Source organism: Amborella trichopoda, chromosome 6 (assembly GCF_054954075.1).
Source record: "Amborella trichopoda isolate Santa Cruz 75 chromosome 6, AtrichopodaSantaCruz75HAP2 v2.0, whole genome shotgun sequence".
Lineage (NCBI taxonomy): Eukaryota > Viridiplantae > Streptophyta > Magnoliopsida > Amborellales > Amborellaceae > Amborella > Amborella trichopoda.
This window is the reverse complement of record NC_142341.1, coordinates 19,323,487-19,339,950: the sequence shown is the minus strand read 5'-3', so window position 1 is coordinate 19,339,950 and position 16,464 is coordinate 19,323,487. Positions and strand designations below refer to the sequence as shown.

The 16,464-nt window shown below is 33.9% G+C and overlaps 1 long non-coding RNA gene across 1 annotated transcript; it reads left to right on the top strand.

Annotated features, from left to right (window-relative positions):
* Positions 1 to 2,275: 2,275 nt before the first annotated feature.
* Positions 2,276 to 2,787, top strand: LOC148781654 (uncharacterized). Its single transcript, XR_016058171.1, has 2 exons — positions 2,276 to 2,428; positions 2,561 to 2,787. It is a non-coding gene; the product is annotated as an uncharacterized LOC148781654 (long non-coding RNA).
* Positions 2,788 to 16,464: the final 13,677 nt, after the last annotated feature.

Here is a 16,464-nt window from a genome sequence, read left to right as displayed (position 1 = left end):
TTTAGAAGGGGTGCCTCCTTTTCTTGCTCGTTGTCAAGATTTTTGGCCATGGAACACCATTAATGTTGTCTTTGTCGGAGTTTCTCTCTCTAAAACTGATAGGTTTTTGTTTTGGTGGGTCTCTATCGATAGAGAGAGCGAGAGATTCAAGGGGATGTAGATAGAAAAGGGATGGAAAGTAGAGGAGGTTTAGAAGGGAAATGGTTTATATCTTATCTGGTAAAAAGGGTATGTACCTCCTCCAAGAGAAAGCTTCTCTTTGTGGGTTAATCGGGTGATTTATGTCATCCCATTTTCTCGAGATGTGGATGTGGATTCTACGGTCATGAGTTCGGGTCTCATACACTTGGGTAGGAGAGGGTCTCGTAGGATCATTATTCTTTACATTTTAAGATTTTTTTAGTTTAGTTTATTGCAATCTTATACTAAGGGTCTTTTGTATTTTTTCTTCTAACAATTATCTTATACCTTGAGTTGCAGTTCTTGTTATTTGCTAATTTAGTTCTTGTGCTTAGTATTGTTGTTTCATTATATGCTCATAATGGATCTATCATATGTTCTGTGTCATGATAATGGAGGTTATTGTACTACGTGAAAATTTAGACAAAATTTTGTTTAATATTACCCTTATGATTGTAAGTAAAGAGGTAAAATTATTATTCAATAGCTTTAATTTATCCATGGAACAACTACACATCATAATATTATCATGTCATATTATATATCCAATTTTTTCATTGTCTTTTTGAGTCATATATGAAATATTAATTTTTGGCACCTGTATAGTTTACTTTTTTTGGAACAAAGTCAATTTATTACTGATATTTTAGTTTGCTTTTTTTTTTTTTTAAAAAAAATTATTATGTTTTAGTTTGCTGATATATTATTATTTTCCAACTGGCTAATTATGCTCCAAAAGTCCCCATAAAAAAAATTATTTACTTGGGCTTGATTCGTTGAGGCGCTAACCATATGTCCCAAGAATTATCCACAGAGGGAAAAAAACTCAAAAGAGAAAAACGTGGTATTGAAATTCGTTGAGGAGCACTACGTCCTCAACTAAGATCAGTATCTCTTTATTATATTTATTTATTTATTCATTTTAAACAACATATGTTACTAGTTCAAATATCAGATAACCCACTAGAAAGACAAATCTCCCTCATTTTTACATTAAGTGCATTAGGTAACAATGTCCTGCAAAATTCACTTGTAGACATGATGGAAACATATAGAATTATCGAAATTGACATTTAGTATCCATCCCAAAGAAACGAAAAAAACAGATTTCAAATATATCATTCATTGTGATGAAATGATTGTATTTGACTCTTAATTATGAATTTCTTCTATCCACTCATTTTCCTTGCTCCTGCAATTATATGTTAAAAAAAATCATCACACTTAACATAAAAAAAGAGATTTATCCATTGGATTTATCACACTCAACATACTTTCCCAATATGGATTCATCACACTTAACATACTTTCCCAATATGGATTTATAAAAAGAGGAAAACGTGGGATGGCTATGTGTGTTGATTGTTTTTGGTGTATTAGAAAACATTACTTTCCCAATATGGATTTATAAAAAGAGAAAAACGTGGGATAGGTATGTGTGCTGATTATTTTTGGTGTATTAGAAAACATACATGCGGTCTTCTTTTGCAGAGAAAAAGAAAAGATAAAGTTATCATTCAGAAGAGATAAAGTTATCATTCTTCTAGAGAAAAGCGTAAGAGACAAAGAGAGAACATTTTTCTTTTAGAGAGAGAGAAAGTCTTTAAGAGAAAGAGAAGAACCTCGAGATAGAAAACCTAGAGAGAAAGTCTCTACAAGAAAGTAGAGAGCCCAAGAAAACTTGTTTCTGGAAGACCATTAGAATCTTTGAGTTAATAGTGGATTTGATCTCTTTCTCCCATTGACGTAGCTTGAAAAGATAAACCACGTAAATATCAGTACTAGTAAGTTTTATTTTTTATTCGCTTTATTTGTATGATTTCTCACTCATACACACACATCGATTTTGGCATAATTTTTTTTGTATCCGATACATTTGCATTATGTTGCGTGCATCCACATTCGGGTTCTAATTGGGTGAGCTCAACAAATGGTATCAAAGCAAGGTTACCTAGCCGTAACTTGACTTCTAAGCAAATGCTCACGACGGTGATAAGGTTCAATGATTTTCTGTTAATCCAGCTCTTTGATCATAGTCACTACTCCTGTACCCTATTCCAATTTTGACTTTTGATTATTTGGACTTTTGGGATAGCTTAAGGTATCGCATAATCGACATGGCATAGCTTAATTGATGGGGCATAGCTTAACCGACATGGGATAGCTTAACAGATGGGGCATAGCTTAACTGACGCGGCCAACTGTTCGTCTGTCGGAATTTGGAATGGTGCCAACACGTTTGCCAATGGTGCTTGAACTTTCTGCTTCCTAATTACTAGTTGTCCTTATGTCGGAATTTAGAATGGAGCCAACACGTTATACTTCCTGATTGCTTACATATTGTAGTTCTTGGTTCTGATCTGTCTTGTTCATTTTTCAGGGGGCATTCTTTTGTACTTCAAGCTCTGTCAGGCGCTTTGGATTCATAGGGTATGGTTCATGGTTGATAATGGTTGGGTGTGATTGGCTTGCTCGGGGAATTTCAATCTCCCATGGTTTATGCGATTGGGATCAGGGTGTCTATGAGAGAAAGACCTATGTAATCTTTTGCTAGGGAAATATAATTTTTTTTTTTTAAATAATAATTACCCCTTATAATTTTGGCAATAAGATCACTCACAGATGGTCTTTTTACAAACAATAGAAATTCCAAAAATTAAATAACACATCAATAAAATAAATATCAACTACTTAATGCCATTCATACAACCTAATACTGTGTTTGAGAATATAAAATAAAAGAACAAACAATTAAAAGAAAAGATGCTGGAGATTACCTTAACCGGGCTTTTTATACCCCACACCGAGTCACCACATCCAATGGAGCGAGATAAGCGGTTTAACTTCAATCTCGAACCGAAAAAGTTGATTTTGGCAAAACTAGGTAACCACCCTTAAATCTCTACAAAACCTTGACTCCAAAATAATTAGGCTCAAACCCTAATTTTTTCAACCCTTAGATTAGATCATGAGAGAGGAAGAGAGATAGAGAGAGAAAATAAGAGAGTAGAGAGAGAGGCATGGCCCCTAGGGAAGAGAGAGAGGGGCGTGGGCCCTAAGGATGAGAGAGAGAGTTTATAGGAGAGAGAGTGTATAGAGATGGGGGAGAGCACCCTATTTATAGTGAAATTTAAGTCATCGGTTTCTTTAGGGTTTCCTATAGTTTGCCTCTTTCTTGAGATTGAATAAGGACAGTTGATTAATGTGACTTGTGGGGTGAGAGATCTGAGTCATCCATTCTATAAATGAACCATCAACATTATGGAAGGTGCATGAACCATTATCCCCCTTTCTTTAAACCAGTTTCCCATCAATATTTTAAATAAATTAAATCCATTAAAGATATAGTGCATACCATAAATTACATATTCCATCTCATATTTTCCATAAGAATATTTCAATAATATCAAGTCGAGATATGCCTTCAATAATCAAGATAAGATATGGTCAATATTTCCTAATTAATTTTTGACCATATGCTACAAGATGTAGTTACCATTTGTAACAAACTTGAAGACAAAACAAGTTAAGGTATCCAAGGGAGGGGCGTGCCACCCATGTATGGTATGTGGCGCCCCACCTAATACCTACATGGGGGGCTCCTGTGCATTATGGGTCCCCCATGTATTTTTTTAAAAATATTTTAAAATGAATTTTAAAATATTATAAATTTGTAAATTAATAACTTCATTTTTATAAGTTCAAAAATAAGAAATAAAATATCAAATGACTTACAAAAATTGAAATAATAAATCTAAAATAATTTAATAATAAAATCAACACAATTAAATTATTATGTTGGGAAGTGGATCCATGTGGTTTAGAAAATTCAATCAACGATCACGGGGTACTCCACCTTCAACTGTGGACTACAGACCACACTTGCTTTATCGAACCGACCCAGTGTTTCCCATGACCCACAGTCCAAACAGGGGCTCATTAACGGGTCACCAAAGTCTAGTCGATGAGCCAAGGAGACGCAATCCTAGTCTGTGGATTACAGGTCTTCCCTTAAAGATAAGTCAAAGTCACCACGACCTGATGCGACCACAGCTCTATGACGCATACGGGTATCTCTCGCACAGGCATATGTTTCACCCAAAGGTGGATATCAAGCTTTCTCGAACGATCTATCTATATGCATGCCGGGTGATGGGACATGGATGAGGTTTTGGCCTCCGTCTTTGTAGGCCTACTATCACATATAAGAGTCACACAGTCCCTTGGCTCATTCATCTAAGCATAAGCTCCAACCTCATCAAGGGTAACCCAGAAACCCTTTTCGGCTTATTTTTTATGTCTAGGTACATTGCGTTTTCCAACCGACTGGCCTAGATCGTCAAGCACAGTCCGTTATCCGTAAATATCATTTGCTTAGCATGGTCTTCGACGCCACACTCCCACTGAGTTTATGTTCCACTATAGTAAATGTTTTTCATTACATATTAGTAAAACCTTGAAAGGCTACATAAACCCAACATCTCTCACTTGACATTTGAAACCCTTACATTCTCTCTTCCTCACTTTCTCCCATCCCAATCTCTAACATATCTTACAAAAACATCAGGGACAACTCCCTTAGTCAAAGGGTTTGTAATCATCAAATCTGTAGATATGTAGCTGATCTCGATCTCTTTCAATCTCATCTCATTTCTCAGGTGATAGAAGTATAGCTTGATATACTTGGAATTCTTGTGAAACCGAGGTTCTTTAGAAACACAAATAGCAACCGTGTTGTTGCAGAAAATTCGCATCGCCTCATAACGTATAGGATGGAAATTAAGTTGATTAAGAAACTTCTTAATCCACATAACTTCCTTGGCTACTAGACAACAAGCCACATACTCGTATTTCATGGTGGATGTTGCCACAATATCTTATTTCTTTGACTTCCAAGAAACCACACCCCTTCCGAGCATAAAAACATACCCAGATGTAGACTTCGCATCATCTGGATTCCCGAGATAGCTTGCATCTGAATATTCCTCTATTGCTATTTCAGTTCCCCTCTTATATATGAGCGCATAGTTCATGATCCCTTTTAAATATCCGAGAATTCTTTTATTACTCTCCTGGGTTGCTTTGGAATCGGCTCACCAGACTCATGGCGAAGGACAAGTCAGGCCTTGTTCCCGTCATGACGTACATAAGGGACCCAACTGCGCTCATGTATGACACTCTCTCCATGGCACTTATATCAATGTCTTCGATAGAACACATTTTATTACTAAGCTTCGTATTTTTGCCAATTGGGGTTGACATGAGCTTACACATACTCATATCAAACTTTTCCAGTATCCTCTTACAATAGGTTGCCTGGGAAAGTTGGATAGTCTTTTTTCTCATGTTTCTTATTATTTTGATGCCCAACACATATGAAGCTTCTCCTGGATCCTTCATTTCGAAGTGTGGTGCAAGGAAATTTTTCGTCTCTACTACTAGGGCAATTGAGCTACTAACAATTAATATATCATCCACATATAACGATATAAAGACCACATAAGTCCCACTGACCTTTTGATATATGCAATAGTCCTCATTATTTGTAGATAATCTTGCAAGAGCAAGAGTCTCTTGGAATTTTATGTACCACTGCCACGATGCTTGTTTCAGGTTATAAAGTGATTTATCAAGTTTGCATACAAGGTTTTCTTTCCCTTTCTCCTCAAATCCCTCAGGTTGGGTCATGTAAATTTTTTCCTGTAAATCTTCATTTAGAAATGTTGTTTTGACATCCATTTGATGAACCTCAAAGTCAAAATGGGCTGCTATTGCTATAAGGATTCAGATGGATGAAAATTTAGCAACAGGGGAAAAAGTTTCTTTATAATCTATCCCTTGTTTTTGGGTGAAACCCTTTGCAACCAACCTAGCTTTGTATTTTTCAATTTTCCCTTCAGAGTTCAACTTTTTTTTGAGAATCCACTTACAACCAATGGCCTTACGCTTTCAAGTAAGGCTACTAATTCCCATACATGGTTTTCGTTAATGGAAGCTTATTCATCTTTTATGGCTTTTACCCAATATTCCCTTTTAGGACAGGGCAAGGCTTTACGGTGAGTTCTATGTTCTGAATCTAGATATTCCCCAACCTTATCAATATATTCTCCAAGGTAGACAAAAAGTTTTAGATAAAGATGTGGTCTACTGACTCGGTTACTTTGTGTTGGTTCAAATAATAGTTTACTTTCTTTAGGGAGTTCAGAAACAGGTTGGGTTGGTTTAGAAGTTTCAGGTTCAGGGTCTAGAACTACATCATTGTTTTTGGCCTCCTTATAACAGTTGACTTGTTTTCTATTCACCCTTGCTTCAAGGAACTCTTCCTTAAAGAAGTGAGCATCGCGACTTTCAATAACCGTGTCAGTTTCAAGATTGTAGAATCGATATCCCTTACCATTATCTGAGTAACCAATGAAAATGGATTTGACAGTTTTGGGTTGCAATTTGGTTCTAATTTGATGTGGGATAAGGATATGGGTTAAGCAACCACAAACTTTCAGGTATTCATGGGAGGGAGTACGACCTGTGAAAATTTCGTGAGGAGTAAGTGGGGCAGCTTTTGTGGGAGTACGGTTAAGGATGTAACATGCCGTTAATATGGTTTCTCTCCAAAACTCCAATGAGAGATTTGCATGCCCCATCATACTCCTTACCATTTCCACTAAGGTCTTATTCCTTCTCTTAGCTACACTATTTTGTTCAAGAGTTTAAGGCATGATGTATTGATGGATGATCCCATTTTTAATGCACAATTCTTTGAAAAGGTCAGATGAATATCCTCCCCCTTTATCAGTTCTTAGGACTTTAATTTTCAGGCTGGTTTGATTCTTCACTTGGGCTTTATATTTTTTGCATTTTTCTAGCGCTTCTGATTTTGCATGAATAAGGTACACATGACCATATCGCGATTGGTCATCTATAAAAGAAATAAAATATCTTTTTCCACTTTTGGTGGTCACATTGATAGGTCCACATATGTCATTATGAAAGATTTTCAATATGCTAGTAGCTCTTTTTGCCTTGGTGGTATTTTTCCTTGTTAGTTTTCATTGCACACAAGACTCGCACACTTTCGATAAATCTCCCCTATAATTATGAAGAATCCAGTCCCTTTTTAATCTTTCCGTTCGTTTGATATTAATGTGCCCTAACCTCATATGTCATAGAGTATCATCTAATTCATTAGGGGAGGATACATAAGCAACGTTCTCTTTTATTCCATTGGTAAATAGCCCATCTACAAGTGGTCCATTCATGATCACATCTTTCCCCTTCTTGACCACCACTTTTTCTCCAATGAAAGTGGTTATGAATCCAGTCATAGACATCTTAGGGACCGAAACTGAGCACTTCTTCATATCAGGAGTATAAAGTACTTGTTTTAGGATCAATGTGCTCTCACTCTTTAGTTTCAGCTCAAAATCTCCAACTTCAAGTACATCAGTCTTTTTATTTCCTCCCATATAAATATGCTGTTGTCATGGCCCTATGGGAGTGAAAGAACGGTAACGTTCCTTGGTGTTTGTGACATGAGCCATAGCCCCCGAGTCAAGACACCAAGAAGCTTCCTTGGGGTCAGCTGGCATGGACTCGAAAACCACACATGCCAATTTCTTATTAGTTCCACCGGATTTGTTGGACCGACAATTATTGGCTATGTGGCATACCTTCTTGCAAAGGCTCTTTCTTTACTCCCTTATTTCTAAAATCTCTTCTTTTAAAATATTTTTTTTTCTTAAAAGTATTTCTTCCATTTCTTTTCTTAAATTTAAAAGATGGTTGAGATTTTACTATATGCACAGCATCCCTTGGGTTTTGCCTTGAACTCCTCATTTCTTTTTCAGATATGATGATCGTGATGAGTTCCTCCAATTTTAGTGTCTTTCTTCTAGCAGAGATGGAAGATATGAAAGTTCCCATGATTAGGAAGAGAATTCATTAAATGAATCACTTGCATAGATTCATTGGGCTTCATGCCTGTATCTTTCAAATATCTGACTAGCGCACGAAACACGTGCGCATGATTTGCAAACTTAGTACCTTCTACCGTTTTTAAATCATTGTACCTTCTCATAGCCATAGTTTGCTTCATGAGAGAGGGTTTAGCGTGCTATCTTTCAAGTTTATAAAAAATCTCACTTGCAGTATAAATTGACTCGTACTCAGAAGCATACGAGTCAGTCATGACACCTAAAAGAATGTGTTTGCATCTCAAGTTTCTCCTCTTCCAATTGGCGTACTCATCTTTGATTATTTAAGATGAGTCGTCAGATGGACGATGAGGTCGGTCCTCAAAGAGTACCTCATGCAAGTTTTCTTCTTAGAGCACAAATTTGATTTTTCTTTTTCATGAAGCAAAGTTGGTCCCATCAAACCTTTCGATTTTCAGGATTTCAGAGATGATGGTACGAGCGGCCATTATTTTATATTCTCAAGCAAAAATAAGAAAAGACTCCTAATGACAATCAAGTAAAACTAGCTCTGATACCAATGAAAGAAAGACCTATGCAATCTTTTGCTGTGGAAATACAATTTTTTTTTTTTAAAAAATAATAATATCCCTTATAATTCACTCACAGATGGTTTTTTTACAAACAATAGAAATTCCACAAATTAAAAAAATACATTAATAAAATAAATCTCAACTACTTAATGCCATTCATACAACCCAATATTGTGTTTGAGAATATAAAATAAAAGAACAAACAATTAAAAGAAAAGATGTTAGATATCACCTCAACCAAGCTTTTTACACCCCACACCGAGTCACCACATCCAATAGCACGGGATAAACGGTCTAGCTTCAATCTTGAACCGAGAAAGCTAATTTCGACTAAACTAAATAACCACCCTTAAATCTCTACAAAACCCTAACTCCAAAATAATTAGGCTCGAACCTTAATTTTCCCAACCCTTAGATTAGATCATGAGAGAGAGAAAAAATAAGAGAGTAGAGAGAAAGGGGCGTAGCCCCAAGGGAAGAGAGAGAGGGGCGTGGCCCCTAGGGATGAGAGAGAGAGAGTTTATGGGAGGGAGAAGTGTGTAAAGATAGGGGGAGAGCATCCCTATTCATAGAGAAATTTAGGTCTAGGATTTCTTTAGGGTTTCCCATAAAAAAAAAAAAAAAAGTCAAACACTAAATGTGATCGTGACCGTCAAATCGGTCCAGATTCAATATGGGCCATTGGCATTTATTGTAGTAGTCAGCGAGTGGGCGTACAGAATCTATTCCCATATATATATATATATATTTTTTTTTTTTTTTTCTAGAGAGAGAGAGAGAGAGAGAGAGAGAGAGAGAAAAGATAAGATTAGCCCATATATAGATACATAGAGAGAGAGAAAATATAAGATTAGCCCATATATAGATACATAGAGAGAGAAAAAATATAAGATTAGCCCACTAGCTCATATGAACATATAAGCCCAACATCCCAGATTGAATCTAGGCAACCTGACGATTACGGATGTCTGGTAGTGTTTGAATTTTAATTTTTTTTTTTTACAAATCCAAACCACTTGTAATTTTAGGTGTGTGCTTATAAAAAATAAGTGAATCTTTGAAAAATATCAAAAAAATATTTTACATAAAATAAATTGACCAAAATACCCCTGAAACGTTTTGGGGGGTATTTTGGTCTTTTTTACAAATATTTTTTTTATATTCTTATTAGGTGCGCCTTGATGAGAAGAACATACACCTAAAATTTCAAGTGGTTTGGATTTGTAGAAAAAAAAAATTGAAGTACTACCATACATCTGTGATCGTCAAATCGGCCCAGAATTAATGTGGGTCATTGGACTCATATGAGCTAGTAGGCTAATCATATCTTTCCCATATACATATAGGGCTCATATGTTCATATGAGCTAGAAAGCTAATCCTATTTTTCTCGACACACACACACACACACACACACACATATATATATATATATATATATATATATATATATATATATGGAAAAAGCTCATGTCAGCTCATGGGCTGATGGAACAGTGTAAGCCCAATGACCCATATTGAATTTGGGTTGATCCAATGATCACAGTTGTATTTCGTAATTGAATTTTAGTTTTTTTTAAAAAAAATCCAAATTCAATCTAGGCCGTTGGGCTTACACTGTTCCATCAGCCCATGAGCTAACACGAGTTTTTTCCATACAGGAAAATGCTAGGGTCATCCTACCAGCTAATGGAATAGTATAAGCCCAACGACCCAAATTGAATCTGGGTCAATCTGATGGTCAGAACTGTATTTCAATAATATAATTTTAATATATTTTTTATAAATTCAAGTAACATGAAATTTGGAGCATCGATGCTTCTTGTCAAGGTGCACTTAATCAAAATATTTTAAAAAATAATTCGTCTAAAATAAATTGACTAAGATGACCCTTGAAAATTTTTAGGGGTATTTTGGTTAATTTATTTTATGTGAATAGTTATTTTCATAATTTGATTATATTCCACTATTTTTGAAGAATAGACGTTCCAAATTTCAAGTGATTTTGATTTTTAGAAAAAAATAAAATTCAATTACGAAATACATATGAATATTCCCTTAATGTACTTAACTTCTTAGGACACTCTTATTTTGTAAAACAAATATTTTTAATAAGAGAAATTTTCGTAATTAGGAGGGGTAGGATAAATATTTATATAAGATAGTAGTGACATTTATTAATGGTTAAGATGCAATCAATGCTCTATGTGGGTGATGTCATAATGATGTCATGCTTTTCTTTTTATCAATATTTTTAATTTTACCCCTATTTAATTACTTAAAATATCCATAGGAAAAAAAGTTACTACATGGTGGAGTAAGAGGTATTAAGTGTCAAAAATTGTTCCTATAAGATAGAACAAAAGGTATTAAGTAAATGAAAAAGTTTATATAAAGCCCCGGCTCTAAACAATCAAATTTGAGCCTACCTCAAAAATATCACTAAAGGAGGTTGTTTTGATGCCCAAATATCTTCAAATTGATCATCACGACATCAAGATGAATGGACATGAGAAAAAAATAGATTTCAAGTTATGAAAATAGTGTATTTTGTAATGCATTTTTGGACCGTCAATTTTCAAGATTTTCAAGTTTTTATAGATATATCGATCTACACTATTTTTTAAGCTTTAAACTTTATAAAAAGATATGAAAATATATTTTAAGGCTATCACAAACATTTCCAATACTAAAACCACATTGCTCGATACTATTTACAGGTAGCTCGAATTTGATTGTTTAGAGCTTAGGCTCTACACAAACCACACCCTTAAGTAAATACTCATATATATATATATATATATATATATATATATATATATATATATATATATATATATATATATATATGGAAAAGTCTTTCCAACACCTATAGGCAAAAATGAATAGTGATTTCTTTTATCCTCATTAGCGTCCAAATTTCATCGTGCGGTCACGATTGTTTGATAGTATTTTATTTTTAATATTTTTTTTACAAATCGGAATAACCTAAAATTTAAAAGGTATGTACATCTTATTGAGTCGCATCTACTAAAATATAAAAAAAATTACCCGAAAAAATAAATTGACCAAAATTCCCCCAAAATGTTTTAGGGGTATTTTGGTCAATGTTTTTTGTGTAAAATATTTGTTTTATAATTTTCAAAGATTTCCCAATTTTTTATGAATACACGCTCCAAATTTCAGGTTATTCCAATTTGTATAAAAAAAATGAAAAATAAAACACTATCGAACAATCGTGACTACGCGATGAACATTGGATGATAACGGAGGTAGGTGAAATCACTGCTCATTTTCGCCTATAGGAGTTTCGTAGTGTTTTCCTATATATATATATATATATATATATATATATATATATATATGAAGATGCTAGGGTGAGCCCACTAGCTCACAGAATAGTATAAGCCCAATATCCAAATTGAATATGGGTCGATCTGACAGCCGAAAAGTATTTGAATTTTAATGTTTTTTTCTAAAAAATCCAAATTACTTAAAAATTTAGGTGAATATTCTTCTCATCAAGATGCATGTAATAAAAATATATAAAAAAATAATCTGTAAAATTAAAAATAACCAAAATACCGCCAAAAATTTATGGGGGTATTTTGTTCATTATTTTCATGCATAATATTTTTTCTAATATTCACCTATTCTTTATTAACACACGTCTAAAATTTCAAGTGATTTGGAGTTGTAAAAAAAAAAATTCAAATACTATCGGGCATCCATGATCGTTAGATCGACCTAGATTCAATTTGGGCCATTGAGCTCATTATTTCTTGCGACCCCATTGGCTCACATAAGCCCTTTCCACACACACACACACACACACACACACACACACACACACACACACACACACACATATATATATATATATATATATATATATATATATATATATATATATATATATATATATATAGATATATATATATATCTATATATATATATATGAGCAATGATTCAATGCAACGGTTCTATCATAGTATGATGAAACGACACTTCTAGAAAACCATGTTTGTGCTATTTGTATGACCCCAAATTTTGCATACACACTCCTTTCATCTCAATAATCAATCTCCCAAAAAAAATAATCAATTTGAACCCTAGATATGGCCAAAATGAGTCCCCTCCAAAAACGAATCTAGACCATTCATTTTGTGAATTTCAAGATCTTAGCCTTTATAAAGTCAATTTTTTTTTTTTTTTAATATTGTTAATCTAATGATAATAAAGTCATCAAAAAAATTTGGAAATGAAAAAGTCCTTCTAAAACATAGATTTAATCATCTCACCACAAAATGGACGGCCTATGTTAATTGGGCTAAAAAAAAACTTTCTAGGTTGTGTTTTCAATTTTTTATTTTTTTGTGATTGTTTATTAAAATGAAAAGAGTGTATATTTCAAATTTTTGGTCAAACAAATGGCCATAAAGATGATTTTTTAAGGTTGTTGCATCAAATTACTATACAATGGTTGCATGAAATCATTGCTCTATATATATATATATATATACTGTTTCATCTGTATCTGAATTTTGATGAGATAAATTTTGTAATTCTAGGATTTTAATTCTATTTTTTAATTGATGAACCTCTTTTTTAACTTCTTTAATTTCATGTTTAAGTTCTGAAATAGAAGGTTCTTTTTGTTTAGTAATATGTTGTTCACTAACTCTTTTCATAATAGAGGCAAAATTATATTCATCAGGTGTTTTACTAATAGGAGGTGTTTTTGCTTTTGTTTTAGCTAAAGTAATAAATTTGGTGATCACAGATCTTTTTTCTTCTGGATCTTTAATTTTTTCAATGATATCTAAGATTAAATTATCTTCTTGGGTAAGCATATGAAGATTATGTGTGGGTATAGGACAAGTGCAATTGGATTCTTCTATTTGATGAGATGATTCTATATCAGTAGAAGAATCTGAAGAATCAGATGATTCTGTCCATAATAGGTCGTTATCTTGGATATTTCCTATATGTGATTCAGTAGAATCTGAGGACGTGGTATCATTGTTTTGTTCCACTATATGAGGTATTAGTTCTTGTTTTTTACCTATTTCTTTTGGTAGAACTTTATATGGTATTGCAATAATATCATATAGGGATTGTGGTGGTTCTCCTTTGCTTAACGGGTTTAATATTATACTTTTTTCAAGAGGGTGTGTACTCGTAGTAGTAGTACCATCCATGCTGATGTATGTTTTTTCTTTTCCTATTAATATCTATATCATCCTGTACTATAGGCTGTTGAAATTTTATTTCAATATTTCCATCCTGATGTTCTATTATTTGATTTGGAATATTATTCACAGGTACTTCCCTAGGCTGGTTTGCATTTTGGAATGCCCATGATTGAGGTAAAATAATATCGGACCAAGTAATGGTTTTTGGTATAATTGTATTTGATTTTTCTATATTAGTTTGGAAAAATATAGTTTGGTCTTTCTTATCAGCTTGCATAATATTAGGACAGAGAGTATTCATTACTTTATAATAAATTCGATATACTATTGCTAAGTTCTGAGAACCATGTGTCATATTAAATCCATGAGTTTTCAAATTTATAGTTAATATATATAATATATTTGGGTCTGTTAATGAAATAGAAAAATTTGGAAAGCAATTAAAATATATGGGTCCACTACATAGGCTGGATTCCACTATGCCTAAGAGTGAATTTGAGAACTTATTGTGTCTTGTATCTCTTAGGCATACAAGCACTGAAGTGTTTAACCTTAGACGGGTTAAAGGTTTAATGGCTATTTGTATTAATCCAATATGCAAATATTTATAATTATTTTCTTTATATTTTTCAATAATTTTTCTTGATAATAGTTGAAAGTCTTCCTGGTTTTGCGTTACTGATAGACTTTCTTCTACTGTTTTTATAGCATAACCTAATTTGAATTTGAATGATCCTTTCTGATAAATATCTTTTATTGGTACTTTAGGAATATTCCAATTTTGGATATGATGTTCAATATCATTAATGATGATCTCTTCTTTATTTTTAACTCTTAAGGTTTGAGATTGAGTTGCAGTATTACCTTTAAGATTCCTAATTAAATTTGCCATTTGTAGGTTGCGGATAATGACAATCTGGACGATCAAGGGTCCAGCGTGTTCCCCTAAGCGGCTCTTTCTGACCTTGGCGGGTACTTTGCCTAGACTTTTCCTTTCGTTTCTTGCCTTAACTCTCGGACCAACTTTCTTAGATGTAAATTTAAATAGGTTTCTACAGTAATATTGTAACTTTTAACTCTTAACAATTCACTGTTTTTACTGTTTAGCTCTGATACCAAAACGTGTCGGGATCTACAGTAAAAACATTATATATTGTTTACAATAAATAGGTGAATATTTAGCTATTATATTTTAGTATTTCTTGTAAAATTCTATAAAAGTTTAAACAGAATAGAATTATGCAAATAAAAGGTATGATTGATATATCTATGACTAACCACTGTGTGTGGTTGAAATTACCTATTTTGATACTAAACACTATTTTGAGTTGCATAACATCACATCACATTCTTATATCAAAATTTGTACAGATACATCGAAAAGGAAATTGTAAGAGAACTTATACAAGCTGTAAATTTACAAGTAACAAATTGTAAAACAAACTAACTGTAAAAATAACAAACTGTATACAAACTGTAAACTGTAAAAACAAACTTACTGTTTACATATGCAATAACTGGAAAAGAGTTTCCAGTGTTGAGGGCAATAGGAAGGGAGAGAGCGAAGATTACTATCACACATGCTAGGAATATGGAAAAGGAGGAAAAGATAGAACCTGGAAATTAAGGTGAATTATGTGACCTAGTATTCATGAGCTATGAGGTCAGGATAGCTGTTGCAGTAGATGGAGCAAGTAGAAGTCAGAAGAGTGTCTTCTGAGAGAGAGAGATGCAGAGAGAAGAAGAGAGGAGAGGAGAGCGTCCGAGAAAGAGCTCCTGAGTGACCTGCCTCTTCTGAGAAATGAGAAGCCCTTATATAGAGGGGAAAAGGGGTGTCTTTGTCGCGAAGGAAGGATGACAAGGCGTAAAGGGACATGACATAAAGAAGATGTTGTCGGAGAAAGAAAACAAAATGGAAAAGAAAAGTGAAAAATGTTTTTTGTCTTTGTCGGCGCTTGTGGACAAAAAGGCATCAGTGAATAGTATGCAACTTTGTCTTTTCTGTCGGTGCTACAATGATGGTATCCTTGAATAATAGTCGTTTGTCTTTTTATATCGGTGGAGAGCATCTTGGCACAGTTTTGGTTTGTCGTATGTTGGTGGAGAGCATCTTGGCACAGTCGTGGTTTGTCGTATGTTGGTAGAGAGTATCTTGACGCAGTGATATGAGTGAGTGGCAGTAATGAGTCATGGTCTTTGACTGAATTCGTCTGGATCATCATCTTCTTCAGGGTCTGCTTCGTCTAGGGGAAAGTATCTATTGTTGTGAGCTGGTGATGACTGTACGGTCTCATCTGATGAGACTGGCTTTCTTCCTGCTTTTGCAAAGATTTCCTTCATTTGTTGTTCCAAGGTTTCTTTGGAAGCATTAGGGTTTGTTTGTAGCATATTTCTCAAATATGTGGGAAAGTCAAAGGAAGTATTGGCTGTATTATGTCCACTTGGACTGGGGTTATATATAGGTTTTTGTGAAGGTATACGTTTGGGAATTATGGTTGTGGGATCCATATTGAAGATGTCCCACCATTTTACTGAGATGGTTTTTCTCAGACGTGGAATATAAGTATGGTCGGCTGTATTATTGACA